General features: G+C 32.4%; 1 protein-coding gene and 1 long non-coding RNA gene across 2 annotated transcripts in view; one reads left to right on the top strand and one right to left on the bottom strand.

Annotated features, from left to right (window-relative positions):
* The window catches only part of LOC111634388, a 30,726-nt gene extending 25,717 nt beyond the window's left edge, over window positions 1-5,009 (bottom strand). Inside the window, exon 1 of the transcript XR_002758197.1 lies at window positions 4,569-5,009. The gene's annotated coding sequence lies outside the window, so the exon portion shown is untranslated. The remainder of the gene's footprint in view (window positions 1-4,568) is intronic.
* A 384-nt stretch (window positions 5,010-5,393) lies between these two features.
* On the top strand, window positions 5,394-6,234 carry LOC111634402. Its single transcript, XR_002758210.1, has 2 exons — window positions 5,394-5,782; window positions 5,864-6,234. It is a non-coding gene; the product is annotated as an uncharacterized LOC111634402 (long non-coding RNA).
* Window positions 6,235-14,932: the final 8,698 nt, after the last annotated feature.

Below are 14,932 nucleotides of genomic sequence, written 5' to 3'. Positions count from 1 at the left end.
TGTCCTTGATTTTTGCGTTTTTATAGGGTTTTTGCGATCGGCTTCTTGTCAATTGGATAGTTCTTACATCACCGTTTTCCAATTGCTCATACACCTGTCTCCAGGTGTAAATGGAGCTTCGTTAAGTTCGTGGAAAAGGTCGGCTGGAGATGGTTTATCCGACACCATCTTTTCGAATCTGATCGCGTTTAATTGTTGACTATGACACCTTCGCTCATCTAGACATTTTTTTATCTAGTTTCGTTTTGCTTTCTAAACTGCGTCTTAACTTTTAATATTTTAAATTTTCTTCTTTTTACATCTAAAATTTGGTTTTTCCGTCAACTTTTGATGAGCGTCGACGTCAAAGTCGGGTGTCGCCGATTCGACACTTATAATTTGCTTTCCTGACGATTTAACATAACAAATTTTTACATATCTTTCCTTTTTTTAGGGGGAGGGGCTATTTCCAGGGCCTCACAACGTCGAAGCGAGCCAACCTTGCAATTCTAATAACCTTGACTCCGAAGTTTGAGCTATCCAGTTCTGTTTGATAGTTGAAATTATTTAACCGAATTGAAATTCTTTGCCAAGAGCAAATCCTCAACCAATTACCAGTGTTCAGTGATCCGGATACAGTTTTCTGGAAATAAACAACCCTGCTAACCCGATGCAATGAACACCAATAACATACCAATCACTGCCGTAAATCATCGGGCTAGAGCCAGATGATTTACGGCAGTGATTACAGTTTTCTGGGTTCTCTTCGTAGATCTATCTAACACGTATAAAGAGGTCAATTTCTCATAAAAGTCTTCTCATATGTCACCTCCCCTTGGAGATCGCTCGTGTGTCATGTTGCTTTATCCCATCAATTTCAATGCTAAACAGTGGCGCGTTATAACTTCCTGGCACCTAGGAGAATTTGAGTTAGGCAAATAGCTTATACCACAATAGTGGAAACTCTCGTGAATTAGCATGTACCGTAGTGGCGACAGCGTGAACTACTGACATCTAGCGGTTCGAGGAGAACATTAACACCGCAGACTATGCAAAGTCTAACAAAACTTTCAAAAATATTACGAAATAAATATGTTATCATCTTTTTGTCTTTATTTTATGATCTTAAAACATGAATTATAATTTTACTTAGTAGGAAACGTGGATGGATAGTGATTTAAAGGAAGGAATAATAGCAACAAAACAAATCAAATTCAATAAGTGTCAGATTTTTTAAGTTAAATTCTGAGGTTTTAATTTAATTCACAATTTTTAAAAATAAAACATTTTTTCATTAAATTAAAACACATTGAACCCCAAAATGTATTATGTGCACAGTTTGATCATACAGATCATGGATAATACAGTTATTACATATGTGAAATCTTTAATTTAGCATTTTTTGTTCTCAGAAAACTTTTAGATGAATCGTTATTTTTTGTCACGTATGCTTTAATAACGACTTTGAAATATTTATCTGCCAATAATTTAATACAATTGTCACAAACACCTTTAATAATTGCATTTTTTAAAGAAATAATTAATTGACAGTTTTAATTCCATATAGACTCTGTAACAAACATATTAAAATTGTTTTGAAATATTGCTGATATTTCTGAAGATAATCTTTTTCCGTAAAATGGTTGGAACACACGACGTAATTTCTATTTAAATATTCTGGCCCTTTCGTTTTCAAAATCTTGTCTAACTGGGACTTTCTACATACTGTTACCTCATGATCAAAATCGATCTAACTGTGATCATATTACCTTCTCCAGGTCTTTCGAATATTTCACTGCATGAGGGTCTTCTTTAATTATGGGTATTCTTCTTCTAATATTTTCTATAAAAAGTTCTTTAAATAACTTCTCTTTTAACAATTTTGTCGTATATTTCGTATGTAGTGCTATAAATCTATGACTTTCATTTAACGGATTCGTATGACTGACTTGTATGACGGACACTTTGTATGACGATATCTTTTCGTATGTCGGTCTCTCTTCGTGTGGTAATACCACTTTCGACGGACTGCCTCGAATGGCGGGAAAATGTCCCTTTTATCTGCTCTCCAGTAGCGTGTGCAAAAATCAACTCATCATGAGTCGGCCATGGAAGGGAAATCAACTTCCTTTCAAAATCGAAAGTTTCTCTTGACATTCGTTTTTTGTAAAATTCGTTGAAGTTTAAAATATTATTTTCTATTAATTTATAAATCTTTTTCTCTACTTTGTTACTTTGCTCAAATTGACTTTCCTTCCGATTTCCAGATTCTCACATAATGTATAAATATAAAAAAGTAATTTACACATATATTGACTCATTACTGCAATCTGTTAGAACGCTTTATTCGCGAATAAAAATGTTTTTGAATTTTCTGACCCACCAGTGTCCAAGCGCTACCGTTCTCCGAACACTGGTAGTTCAGTCGTGAGTTTGTGCCTCACCCAGGCCGGGCTGGCGAAGTGGAGTTTTCCATGTTTTCTCCACGTCTGTAATGCCTGAATAGGGGATAGTTACCATTGAAAAGACCTACCCGAAGGCATCCCAAGTGTTGCGTTTTCGTAACAAACAAACAAACAAATTTTTCCTATAGAACAAAGTTTCGTTAGTTAAATCCAGATTTTACTGCAATTGCTGAATTAATAAATTATGAGGATCCACACAGAAGCTTTCTACAGACGTAAGGATTCGATGCGGATTCTTATGTATATTATTAATTATTGTAAAAAGGTATAAAAAAACAAGCTTAACTTTGAGCATAGAGATGAGTTTTTTAAAAGTATTGTAAACTCCAATAATGGATAAAGTTTTCATTATGTCTGACCCCAGGCGAAATATGACAAGTAATCCCCTCTATCTCCTCATTCCCTCGAGTTGCATATTCCAAAATTTAATAGCATCAGTTCTCTTTATATACAAGTTACACGCCAAATTTCTTTTATACCCTATCCTGAGATATTAAACGAAATAAGGTTAGCAAACACACACATACAAAGTGGTAATTAGGGATTGTAAATTTACCGACTGTTTCATTTACCGGTAATTCGGCAAATGAAAATTAAAATACCGGTTTACCGGTAAATTTTTTTTCTAAAAAATAAAATTAAGGTGATAAAAAATATGTCATTTTGATTTCCATTTCACATTTTTTATTTCAAAGATATAGAATATAAAAAATATAAAAATCAAAGTGTTATTCTAAACAAACAATAATAACTTTTAGAAACAGAAATAAAATAATACAGAAAAATAAAATTCCACAGAAATGATATATAGTAACTAATACCATTTTATTGATTATCATTTTTAAAAAATAACTTCTCAAGAAACTTAAATTATTTACAGTCTTATCTCCTAATTTTGACGATCTGTATCTGTAATCAGTACGATTTATACCGCCTCTCAAACCGAAGAAAGCTTAAATTAAAATTAAACAAAAAATACCTCACATAAAATTAATAATTAGATATATTGTTGCTTACATTTACCTGTTTTTTTTTTTCAATGTCCCTTTAGCCTTTTTAAATATCTATAAACACAATATTTTCTACATAAAAATGTCTAGTATGAATTTTTCATTTACTGAATTACCGGTAAATTTCAAAAATTTACCGGTAAGTTTACCGAATGTTTTTTTTTGTCAATTTATCGGTTAACCGGTAAATCGGTTAACTGGTATTCCCTTTACTGGGATCCCTTTAGAGCACGTTTTGCTTATCAGATTTTGATGAAACTGTATATACGTTATACAGAACACAGAAAAGAGATTTCTGCAAACAAAATAGTTCAAAATTCGACCATCACATGAAAATATGGCGCCTAAAGAAAGACGACAAAATCAGAAACATTACAATATATTCAATCACAAAATGTGTTCAAAGTGTACTCCATTGACATTAATTACGTGTTCAAAGCGCATTACAGCATGTTCAATGGTATCGCGAAGAAAGCCTCGCAACATGACATGTAATGCATTTCATTAGAAGGAATTTCAGCAACATGGCATGTAATGCTGGCTTTCAATTCGGGCAGAGTCTTAATCCCTCCTCCATAAACACAATCTTTTAGGAAACCTCACAACAAGGCACCGGTGGAACACTTGAAGAATATTGTGAACTGGAGGCTCTGTCAACTACAGCAGCGATTTCCCAGTGCAGCTAAGCTATTGCCGTCGTCCTGATAAAACAGTTTCACCAGTAAAGCTTTGTGTTTTTTCCGTAAGTTTATAATTAAAGACGCGCAGAATGACTTTCAGGTTTTGAATGTATTCTTCTTTAATAGGTCTGCTTACTTTGCGTACTAATTTCGTATAAACAGTCATCCTGTGGTGACTTTTTATTGCAGAAATCTCTTCCCCGTGGTCTGTATAACGTATATACCAAGTTTGATCAAAATCCGATACGCAGAAATGGCTCTAGAGGGGTCTGAATAGTTCAGTTTAATTTCTTTTTCACGCCTGAAATTTTCCCTACTTTTTATTTTAAGGATTAAAATATCTCAAACAGTACTTTCAATTACAATACTTTCCCGTGTTACACTATAACAGCCGAGAAATTAAAACATTAAGTTATGATAAAAACAATACTTACCTATTCATGAGTAATAAAGCAAAAAAAAAAAAGTAATTGGCTTCCCAACAGAATGCTCGCATTTTCAGGCTTTCGGTTACATTGCAACTGCGGTTGATTATTCAATTAATCAGTAAATAAACATATCCGAGACTAAAAATTCTTTCGCTTTCATTATTACTTTTCCGGCTGCGATAGGACTATATAACGGGGAAAGTATGGCGATCGGTCTAAAATGATTCCTCTAAAAATTTTTCACATTTTTGAACTCGGAAGACTTTGAAACGTCGAAAATGCAAAAAAAGTTTAGGGTTTTCTTTATGTGTGGATTTGGATAAGAGACGATTTGTTGACCTACTTCGATAGTTAATAAATAACTCTTGTTTCTTTAGTCAAAAATGTCTAAAATTTTGCGGGCAGGTTTATATATTAGGGGCATTGGTACTATTAAATTTTGGTGGTTAAAAGTNAAAATAGATATATAATTAAAGTGTATAAGGAAGAATAATTTATATACAGGTAAATAAACATATAATTATATACAAAACAGCATAAATATTTATGTATATGAAAGCAAAATCGAAAGTAAAAGTACAAAAGGTTAAAAGTAATGAACGTTTTCGAATGCCAAGAATCTGTCTATATAATCCCAATTAATGAAGTTTCTACTGTTAGGTTAATTTGAATTTTGAACACTTTAATAAAGCTTCCAAGCCTCTGAAATTCACAATCAAAATTGCTTTATTCACTAACGATAAAAAATTTCTCCACCTTAAAGTCGTTTTTTTGAAAGTTTTTGTTTTTGAATTAATAAAAAAAATTAAATTAAAATGTAAACCACGAGGTCACTCAGCTGTATTTTAAAATAGAATTAAAATATCAGGTAGCCATAGCTGGCGCTAAGTCTGAGGAGGGAAGAAGCTGTTTTATTCATTTGGTTGGTAGATAATTGTGTTGTTTTCAAGTAGTTTTGTAAATTCTTTTACCCAAATAAAGGCAAACGTGATTGTTTTCAAATTTTCTCAGAACTAACAATGATTAATGGTCAATTATTATTCTCAACGAAGTAAGTACAATAAATAATCACATTTTGAACAATTAGTCCGACAATCTTAACAAGTATTAGTTATTAGTTTTACAAAAATCAAATTTTCACTAAAAAGTTTTAAGGGATTTTCGACCCTTCCGGATCTTCCAAAGTAGCAAGCTAACGGCTTTAACTTCATCGGCCAACCGTAGGCTATTATGATGAACACAACTATATTTTACTATATTAAATTAATTTTGATTGAATAATTTTATATTTTTTTCAACAGAGAATAAAGATTACGGAAGCAAAAGAAAGCGTGGACATTGGGAACAAATATAACTCGAGCGTGAATGACGATAATCGTGAAGCGTATGAAAGGAAAGATCGATGTGAGGAAGAATCTTGTAATTCTGATGATCATAATGTGAAATAACAAAATTAAAAATTTTTAAACTCTGAGCCATTGAGCACATTCGTAACAGTGTGTTGAGTCGTTGCAATTTCATCATTTTAAGCAATATTTCCGTTAGTGTGTGAAGATTAATTTTAAAATTTATAATTGAAAATGTGCCAAATTTTTACAATTTGTATCTTATGTATTAAACGAATTATTTATCAAATAAATGACTATTATCGTCGATTTTGGTATTAGAAACACAAAGGTCTTTGTTTTTTATTTTAAACTTTCGGAATTAATGATATCATTTATTTTGTAGTCTGTTGCTGTCGTTTCAAATGGAAATCTTTTGTTTGAACTTGAGTTATACACGAGGCTGAACTTAGTCTGTTCTGATCCTAGGCTGTAATATATAACAGGCTCTTTCCCTCTACGAAATAATGACACTTTAGAAATGTAAGAACCTAACCTATATATTCGTAACATATTAGTTATTAAATAAAAGTAATTGCATGTTATTCGCAAACGACGTATATGAATGGATAAGCGAATATGTTCGATGGCAGATTTCCCAAGAGGCTCGTTAGGCGCGTGCGCTAGGGCCTCAAAAATTGCATAGCAAAAAGAGTATGTTTCTAAAAATTTAGTGAACGTTTAAAAAGTTGCATTTCTCACCCCAGCAAGAACAGTGATATCAGTGATATAACTCAAATATTGACGATGTTGTTGACTTTTTATATAAGGAAAAACACTTTTATATAATGGGACTAATTGAACCTAGAGCCTCAAAGAAACACAGTCGGCTATTGAATATGTTGTAATATGTAACAAAACAGGATAAATTGATTTAACCTGTTACTTATTTTTATTTTACTTTATTTCTATTGAAGTTAGCACATCGTAAATATGCAAGAATACACCATAAACATAACAACTAAAAAGTCTGGCAATGAGCCTTGCTCGACTTTTCCGACACCCAACTCATAGTGCCTCGTTATCCCATGGGGATAAAGACAATTACGTGAGGTACTTAGCAACAATTTCCAACCCAATCTTTTATACAAAACTTTTTCCCCAAAAACCTCCCCGAAGAAAAATGCATGAAGTCAACACCGTACGGAAGCCCATCTAATTCAAATTTGCCTGGTCTCCATATAAGTATAACGTGCCACTGCCCACACACAAGAAAAACACATACAGTACACACATATCCTCGGAATCTTACCCTGTTTTTAGGGGTCTCAAAATGTCACAGAAAACCCAAGGATCAAATTTGACAAGATACAATGCCCATATTTCCCATGTTATAATATTCAGGAAAATAAAACTCTTGTACAGCATTTCTTAATAGTCCAGGAAAATAGTACAGAGCTTATCGTGACATAGTTGAGTTACATCATGATACGCTAATTATGAGCAATATACGTGAAACTGAGTCAACCTTGCAAGTCTAATAGGTTAGACTCTCAAGTCTCAGCTATCCAGTTTGGTTTGATAGTTGAAATTATTTAACCCAATCAAAATTCTTTGCCAAGAGCAAATTCTCAACCAATGTTCAGTGACCAGGATACAATTTTCTGAATTCTCTTCATTGGTGTATCTAACACGTATACAGAAGTCAATGGGATGTAGAAAAAAACATGTACAATTCTTGTAGAATGTTAAAAATAAACTGTTACTTTGGTAAAATCATTTACAACTAAATTTAATGAATGAGACAGATGCACGAAGTACAGAAAAAGTTCTAGAATTTATTATCCTTAAATTTACGATTTATGTATCCATTATCATGAAAATTTGTCTTTGTACTTTTTCTCCAAGACTACAAATATTCAAGTACAAAGTAACCGGTTGCGAATAATGATGCAATGAATATTCGGTTACTATTCGGTATTCGGCCGAATACCGAATACCTAAAAACAGGAGTAAGAAATAAAAAAACGCTGTAAATTAATCATTTTGGTAACTTTTATTAATGCTGAACATACATTTCAAGTTCGAGAAAGCGCAAGTTTTTGCTTATAAAAGATCAAAGGAAAAGTAATATAACTAAGTTATTTTTTAAGAGATCAAAAAAAGGTAACAAATCAAATGAAAACTGCCTACTTACTATGTAGTTTAGTCATCTATATACTCGTATATAAAAGAACAAGTCCTGATAAGATAACGCAGACCCAAAACTACTGGCTCTAGAAACTAGAAACTTAAAAATTTGAGGATGTGTTCTTTTTGTAAAGTGTAGGCGTGCTAAAAAAAATTTTTACGAAATTCAACCCTAAAGGAGTGAAAAAGGGTAAAAAATTTGTATGAAAATTTTTACTGCGTGGACACATAAGATCGAAAGTTAGGTCATAAAATGTGGAAAAATAATAATTAATGATCTGATTAATTAATAAATGCGTTTTTATGAAATCGTCCCTTATTATAAACTTGAAAATTAAATTGACTGTTTTGTTTCATTGTACAAAATTCTCATAACTGAAGTTCCAGACAGCTTGGTAGCCCGAACGGCCCCAGGCTTTCGCCGGTCACGCTAAGAGACTTTCATTACAAGCATTTAGCTTTCCGAAGTCTATGAGAACAATTATTTGGCATTGACGGCCGCGAAATTCACGCCAATAAGCTGCCTCGACTTGTTCGATTATGTTATCAACTCAATTTCGTATTTATTTTCACATTTTCACTTCGCGGTCCTTCTTTGTTCTTTTTCCGTTATTTATTCGTGTATGTCATTTCATTGTTATCCACATTTGATATCATCACATACTGCCATGACGCTCATGTCTGTCCGCTACAACTGTCAAGATTGGCGAAGCGTAGTGACAGAGGGCCAATAGAGAGCAGGATGCGCGATCCCTGCCATAATTCTGTTTGCTCGTCAATTTTCGTACGTGCGTTAATCAAGCCGAATAGTTTGGCCGAATATTCGGCTATTCGTCCACGCTCCTGGCCGAATATTCGATATTCGGCCTGAGGACGAATATACCATTCGTTGCATCACTAGTTTCGGCTTATTTCTACTTAAGTAGTAGTTAAATAATTAAGAGATTAAAAAATTGGAAACAGAAAATCCTGCTGAAAGAGTCGAAATTTTACTTAAACAAAAGCTTAACCGAACCAATTTCTAGCCGAGTATAGGGGAGGACTGATTTCTTAATACTAGATGTAATAAAGACAGAAGTTTTTCCAGTTCGACGAGAGTGACCGAAAAGTTGTAAATTTTGGAAATTTCCGTGAACACCTGGTCCTAAAACGAATTAGTTAGAAAACAAATGACAGACACTCTATTAAGTTTAACATATTTAGATTCTTACAGCTAAGGTGAGAAACGTTTAAAATCTACAACAACCCTGTCGCGTCCATTGAGATATACTAGTGATGCGACGAAAGAGATATTTGACATTGATCAGTATCGCCATCTTTGGGATTTGGCAGTCCGCGTGTATACACGCTCTGCAACCGTCTCTGATTTCATCCATTAGCCACTCGTAGGGAGCTATTTTAACTAAGTGAATAGTTTTAAGATTTAAAAAGTAAAGAATATTTTATGTTATTTTTATGTACGGTTTTTTACAAAGCTATATTTTATAATAATTTTCTTTAAAGTATATTCATACAATTGAAGAATATTTTGTACCAGGTATGTATTGTACAGTACATCCACCACCAAGTAAGTTTTTATTATTTTATTTATAATTTTAGCCCTTATATCGTGGCTAGCGATTCAGAATGTAATTGTGATATTAAAAATACATTTAGAGAAATCTACGGTTTTTACTGGCTTATCGAACAAACGAATACAAATGGACCCTTGACCATCACGTTCAATTAACTGATTGCCCCTGGAAATCGGCTTCTTACAGAAACACAGCTTCCCTATCATCAAACGTCACGGCACGCTACTGGTTTTAAAAGATATAGGGTGCAAGTGTTTTCAAATGTTGTTATAATGTATAAATATGAAGAGGTAATATACACACACATTGACTCGTTGTTCCAACCTGTTAACACGAATATAAATGTTTTTAAATTTTTCCGGCCCAACAGTGGTCAAGCGCTTCCTTTCCCTAAACACGGTGGGTTTGCGTCTGGCCAGAACGGGCTGGCCACGTGTGGTAAATTTACCGGGTTTTCTCCACGTCTGTAACGCCTTAATAGGGGCCAGTTATCCTTGAAAAGATCTCCCGAAATGCATTTCTCCTAGGCAAGTGTCGAGTTGCCGGAACTAACAAAACAAACAAATTTTTCCTATAGAACAAAGTTTCGTTAGTTAAATCGAGAGTTTACTCCAATTGCTGAATTAATAAATTATGAGGATCCACACAGAAGCTTTCTACAGACGTAAGGATTCGATGCGGATTCTTATGTATATTATTAATTATTGTAAAAAGGTATAAAAAAACAAGCTTAACTTTGAGCATAGAGATGAGTTTTTTAAAAGTATTGTAAACTCCAATAATGGATAAAGTTTTCATTATGTCTGATCCCAGGCGAAATATGACAAGTAATCCCCTCTATCTCCTCATTCCCTCGAGTTGCATATTCCAAAATTTAATAGCATCAGTTCTCTTTATATACAAGTTACACGCCAAATTTCTTTTATACCCTATCCTGAGATATTAAACGAAATAAGGTTAGCAAACACACACATACAAAGTGGTAATTAGGGATTGTAAATTTACCGACTGTTTCATTTACCGGTAATTCGGCAAATGAAAATTAAAATACCGGTTTACCGGTAAATTTTTTTTCTAAAAAATAAAATTAAGGTGATAAAAAATATGTCATTTTGATTTCCATTTCACATTTTTTATTTCAAAGATATAGAATATAAAAAATATAAAAATCAAAGTGTTATTCTAAACAAACAATAATAACTTTTAGAAACAGAAATAAAATAATACAGAAAAATAAAATTCCACAGAAATGATATATAGTAACTAATACCATTTTATTGATTATCATTTTTAAAAAATAACTTCTCAAGAAACTTAAATTATTTACAGTCTTATCTCCTAATTTTGACGATCTGTATCTGTAATCAGTACGATTTATACCGCCTCTCAAACCGAAGAAAGCTTAAATTAAAATTAAACAAAAAATACCTCACATAAAATTAATAATTAGATATATTGTTGCTTACATTTACCTGTTTTTTTTTTTCAATGTCCCTTTAGCCTTTTTAAATATCTATAAACACAATATTTTCTACATAAAAATGTCTAGTATGAATTTTTCATTTACTGAATTACCGGTAAATTTCAAAAATTTACCGGTAAGTTTACCGAATGTTTTTTTTTGTCAATTTATCGGTTAACCGGTAAATCGGTTAACTGGTATTCCCTTTACTGGGATCCCTTTAGAGCACGTTTTGCTTATCAGATTTTGATGAAACTGTATATACGTTATACAGAACACAGAAAAGAGATTTCTACAAACAAAATAGTTCAAAATTCGACCATCACATGAAAATATGGCGCCTAAAGAAAGACGACAAAATCAGAAACATTACAATATATTCAATCACAAAATGTGTTCAAAGTGTACTCCATTGACATTAATTACGTGTTCAAAGCGCATTACAGCATGTTCAATGGTATCGCGAAGAAAGCCTCGCAACATGACATGTAATGCATTTCATTAGAAGGAATTTCAGCAACATGGCATGTAATGCTGGCTTTCAATTCGGGCAGAGTCTTAATCCCTCCTCCATAAACACAATCTTTTAGGAAACCTCACAACAAGGCACCGGTGGAACACTTGAAGAATGTTGTGAACTGGAGGCTCTGTCAACTACAGCAGCGATTTCCCAGTGCAGCTAAGCTATTGCCGTCGTCCTGATAAAACAGTTTCACCAGTAAAGCTTTGTGTTTTTTCCGTAAGTTTATAATTAAAGACGCGCAGAATGACTTTCAGGTTTTGAATGTATTCTTCTTTAATAGGTCTGCTTACTTTGCGTACTAATTTCGTATAAACAGTCATCCTGTGGTGACTTTTTATTGCAGAAATCTCTTCCCCGTGGTCTGTATAACGTATATACCAAGTTTGATCAAAATCCGATACGCAGAAATGGCTCTAGAGGGGTCTGAATAGTTCAGTTTAATTTCTTTTTCACGCCTGAAATTTTCCCTACTTTTTATTTTAAGGATTAAAATATCTCAAACAGTATTTTCAATTACAATACGTTCCCGTGTTACACTATAACAGCCGAGAAATTAAAACATTAAGTTATGATAAAAACAATACTTACCTATTCATGAGTAATAAAGCAAAAAAAAAAGTAATTGGCTTCCCAACAGAATGCTCGCATTTTCAGGCTTTCGGTTACATTGCAACTGCGGTTGATTATTCAATTAATCAGTAAATAAACATATCCGAGACTAAAAATTCTTTCGCTTTCATTATTACTTTTCCGGCTGCGATAGGACTATATAACGGGGAAAGTATGGCGATCGGTCTAAAATGATTCCTCTAAAAATTTTTCACATTTTTGAACTCGGAAGACTTTGAAACGTCGAAAATGCAAAAAAAGTTTAGGGTTTTCTTTATGTGTGGATTTGGATAAGAGACAATTTGTTGACCTACTTCGATAGTTAATAAATAACTCTTGTTTCTTTAGTCAAAAATGTCTAAAATTTTGCGGGCAGGTTTATATATTAGGGGCATTGGTACTATTAAATTTTGGTGGTTAAAAGTTTAGGAGTGTGAAGATAGAAGAGTCATATGTCGAGTGCAGACATACTTAATGAAGATTTTACTCGTTATTAAAATTTACAATTTTTTTAATATAAAACTCATCTCTAACCTCAAAATTAATCTTTTTGATATTTTATAACAATTAATAATATAAAATGTTTTTAAATAAATTATCGTAACACGTGGCGAGACACGCAATTTTAAACTTTTTGCCGGAAAAATTACGCGACTTGTAGTTCATTTTTTCTCAATTATCAGTTGAAAATAATTTTTTAGACTCGTCATTTGTTTGATTATTGCCTTTATAATCGAACGTTTTCTTATCGGCAACATAAGTATAAGTTCAGTTATTTGTTTAAATATTCACACTTATGTAAAGAGAGTTGTCACCTCTCAGGGTTTTGAAAGTTCGATACCAAACTCCTGGTTTATTTACTCTTTCTCCGAATTTAAAATTGTATTACATAATTTCTAAATTATTCAAATTTTTAGAATTAATTTCTAAATTATTGACTAAAAAATTTAATTTAAAAAAAGTATTAATATTTAAATACGCTGTTCACAACAATTATTCAGCTAAAACGTGAAATCCTACTACTCGTAGATGCAGGCAGTACAGTATAACACTGTATATGTACTATCTAACCTCGATTTAGTGCCAAAATTTAAAATTACGTGTGGCGCTATCTATTACCGTATTTTATTTAAAAACTTTTTATGTTATTAATTATTATAAATTATCAAAAATATTAATTTGCTCATCTTTAATTTACATTACTGGTACAAGTAAAAATTTCACTGTCTGAACCCACTCGAGATATGATTCTCTATTTTTTGTATCTCTCCTTTGTTTTATTATCTCCAAAATATAATAGCATCAATACCCATAAATAGAAATAGTCCTGCCAAATTTCAAAACTTTTGGCACGTGACATCCCAAAATATAAAGCAAATTACAGCCTAATACACAAACACGTATAGAAAGAGAAAATTCTGTTCCGTTTATTTTTGAATCATGGGGTCTTAAAACGTCTGAGAATGCAAAAAACAAGAACTTTGGTGTAAAAATTTGAACGATTATAACATTTCCCTCAGTTATGTAACCACTACGAAAACATAACTGAAACAAATCATAAATTAATAACACTATCTCAATTCAAACGACAATAACCACGTGGTGTTGAGTCTACCAATACCACAATGCCCTATGTGAGCCAACTTTAGCATTATATTACTACTCCATATCTTCCACCGTCCGTAATTCAGATACTTACAAGAAGCTTTCAAAATGGGAAATTGCAGTTTTAGTTCTCCATGTGTTAACTCTTGTGCTAACAAAAAAGTAAGTTAAGCTTTATTACTTAATTTTATCTTTACTTAGTATCAAACGAGTACAACAGAAACTTTATTAATTGGTAATGATAGAAAGTAGAAATGAAAACAATAGATAATTATGATTCACATTTATAGTACTGCACTTTAGTTCATTTGTCAAAATAGATATATAATTAACGTGTATAAAGAATAAAAATTTATATACCGGTAATTAAATATATAATTAAAAAAATTAAATTAAAATGTAAACCACTTCGGATTTGATTTCGGATCCGCCAAACTAGCAGGCTAATGCTTTAAGTTTCTCGGACAACCGTAGGTTATTATGATGAACATAAGTAGATTTTACCGTATTAAATTAGTTTTGATTGAATAATTTTGTATTTTTTCAACAGAAAATAAAGATTAAGAAAGCAAAAAACGTGGAAGTTGGAAACAGATATTTCTTCAGCTACGTGAATGACGTTATTCATAGAGTGAATGCAAAGAAAGAGCCATGTGAGGAAGAATCTTGTAATTCTGATGATCACAGTGGCTTAATTGCTCTTTCAGAAGAACTGATCAGTAAGTTATAATTATAATTTTCCATATTGATATTTTAATAAATAAGTCTTCAACGTCGTCATTTTATTGAAATTTAAATCAATATTTTTAATAATTCGTCGTTTTAAGAAATTCGTAATTTGTAAAAGACATGGAAGTAAATCGCATCCGCATGTTCTATGTGATTTTTGTTTTTGTTTTTTTTTTTTTGCTTTTGCCACTCTGTGGGTTATGTGATGACCTGCTTTTCTATCAGATAGTAGATTCGGCTACGCACACAATGGAACATGTGAGTGATGAGGAGTGGACATATCCAGAACAGACCACCCCTCGAAAATTTCATGGGGTTTGTCCATCGTCCCTATTTAATTTCGGGTTCCTTAG

This window comes from Centruroides sculpturatus, unplaced genomic scaffold, assembly GCF_000671375.1.
Source record: "Centruroides sculpturatus isolate CEXI.00-Female unplaced genomic scaffold, Cexi_2.0 scaffold644, whole genome shotgun sequence".
In the NCBI taxonomy this organism is placed as follows: domain Eukaryota; kingdom Metazoa; phylum Arthropoda; class Arachnida; order Scorpiones; family Buthidae; genus Centruroides; species Centruroides sculpturatus.
This window is presented reverse-complemented; position numbering and strand designations above follow the sequence as displayed.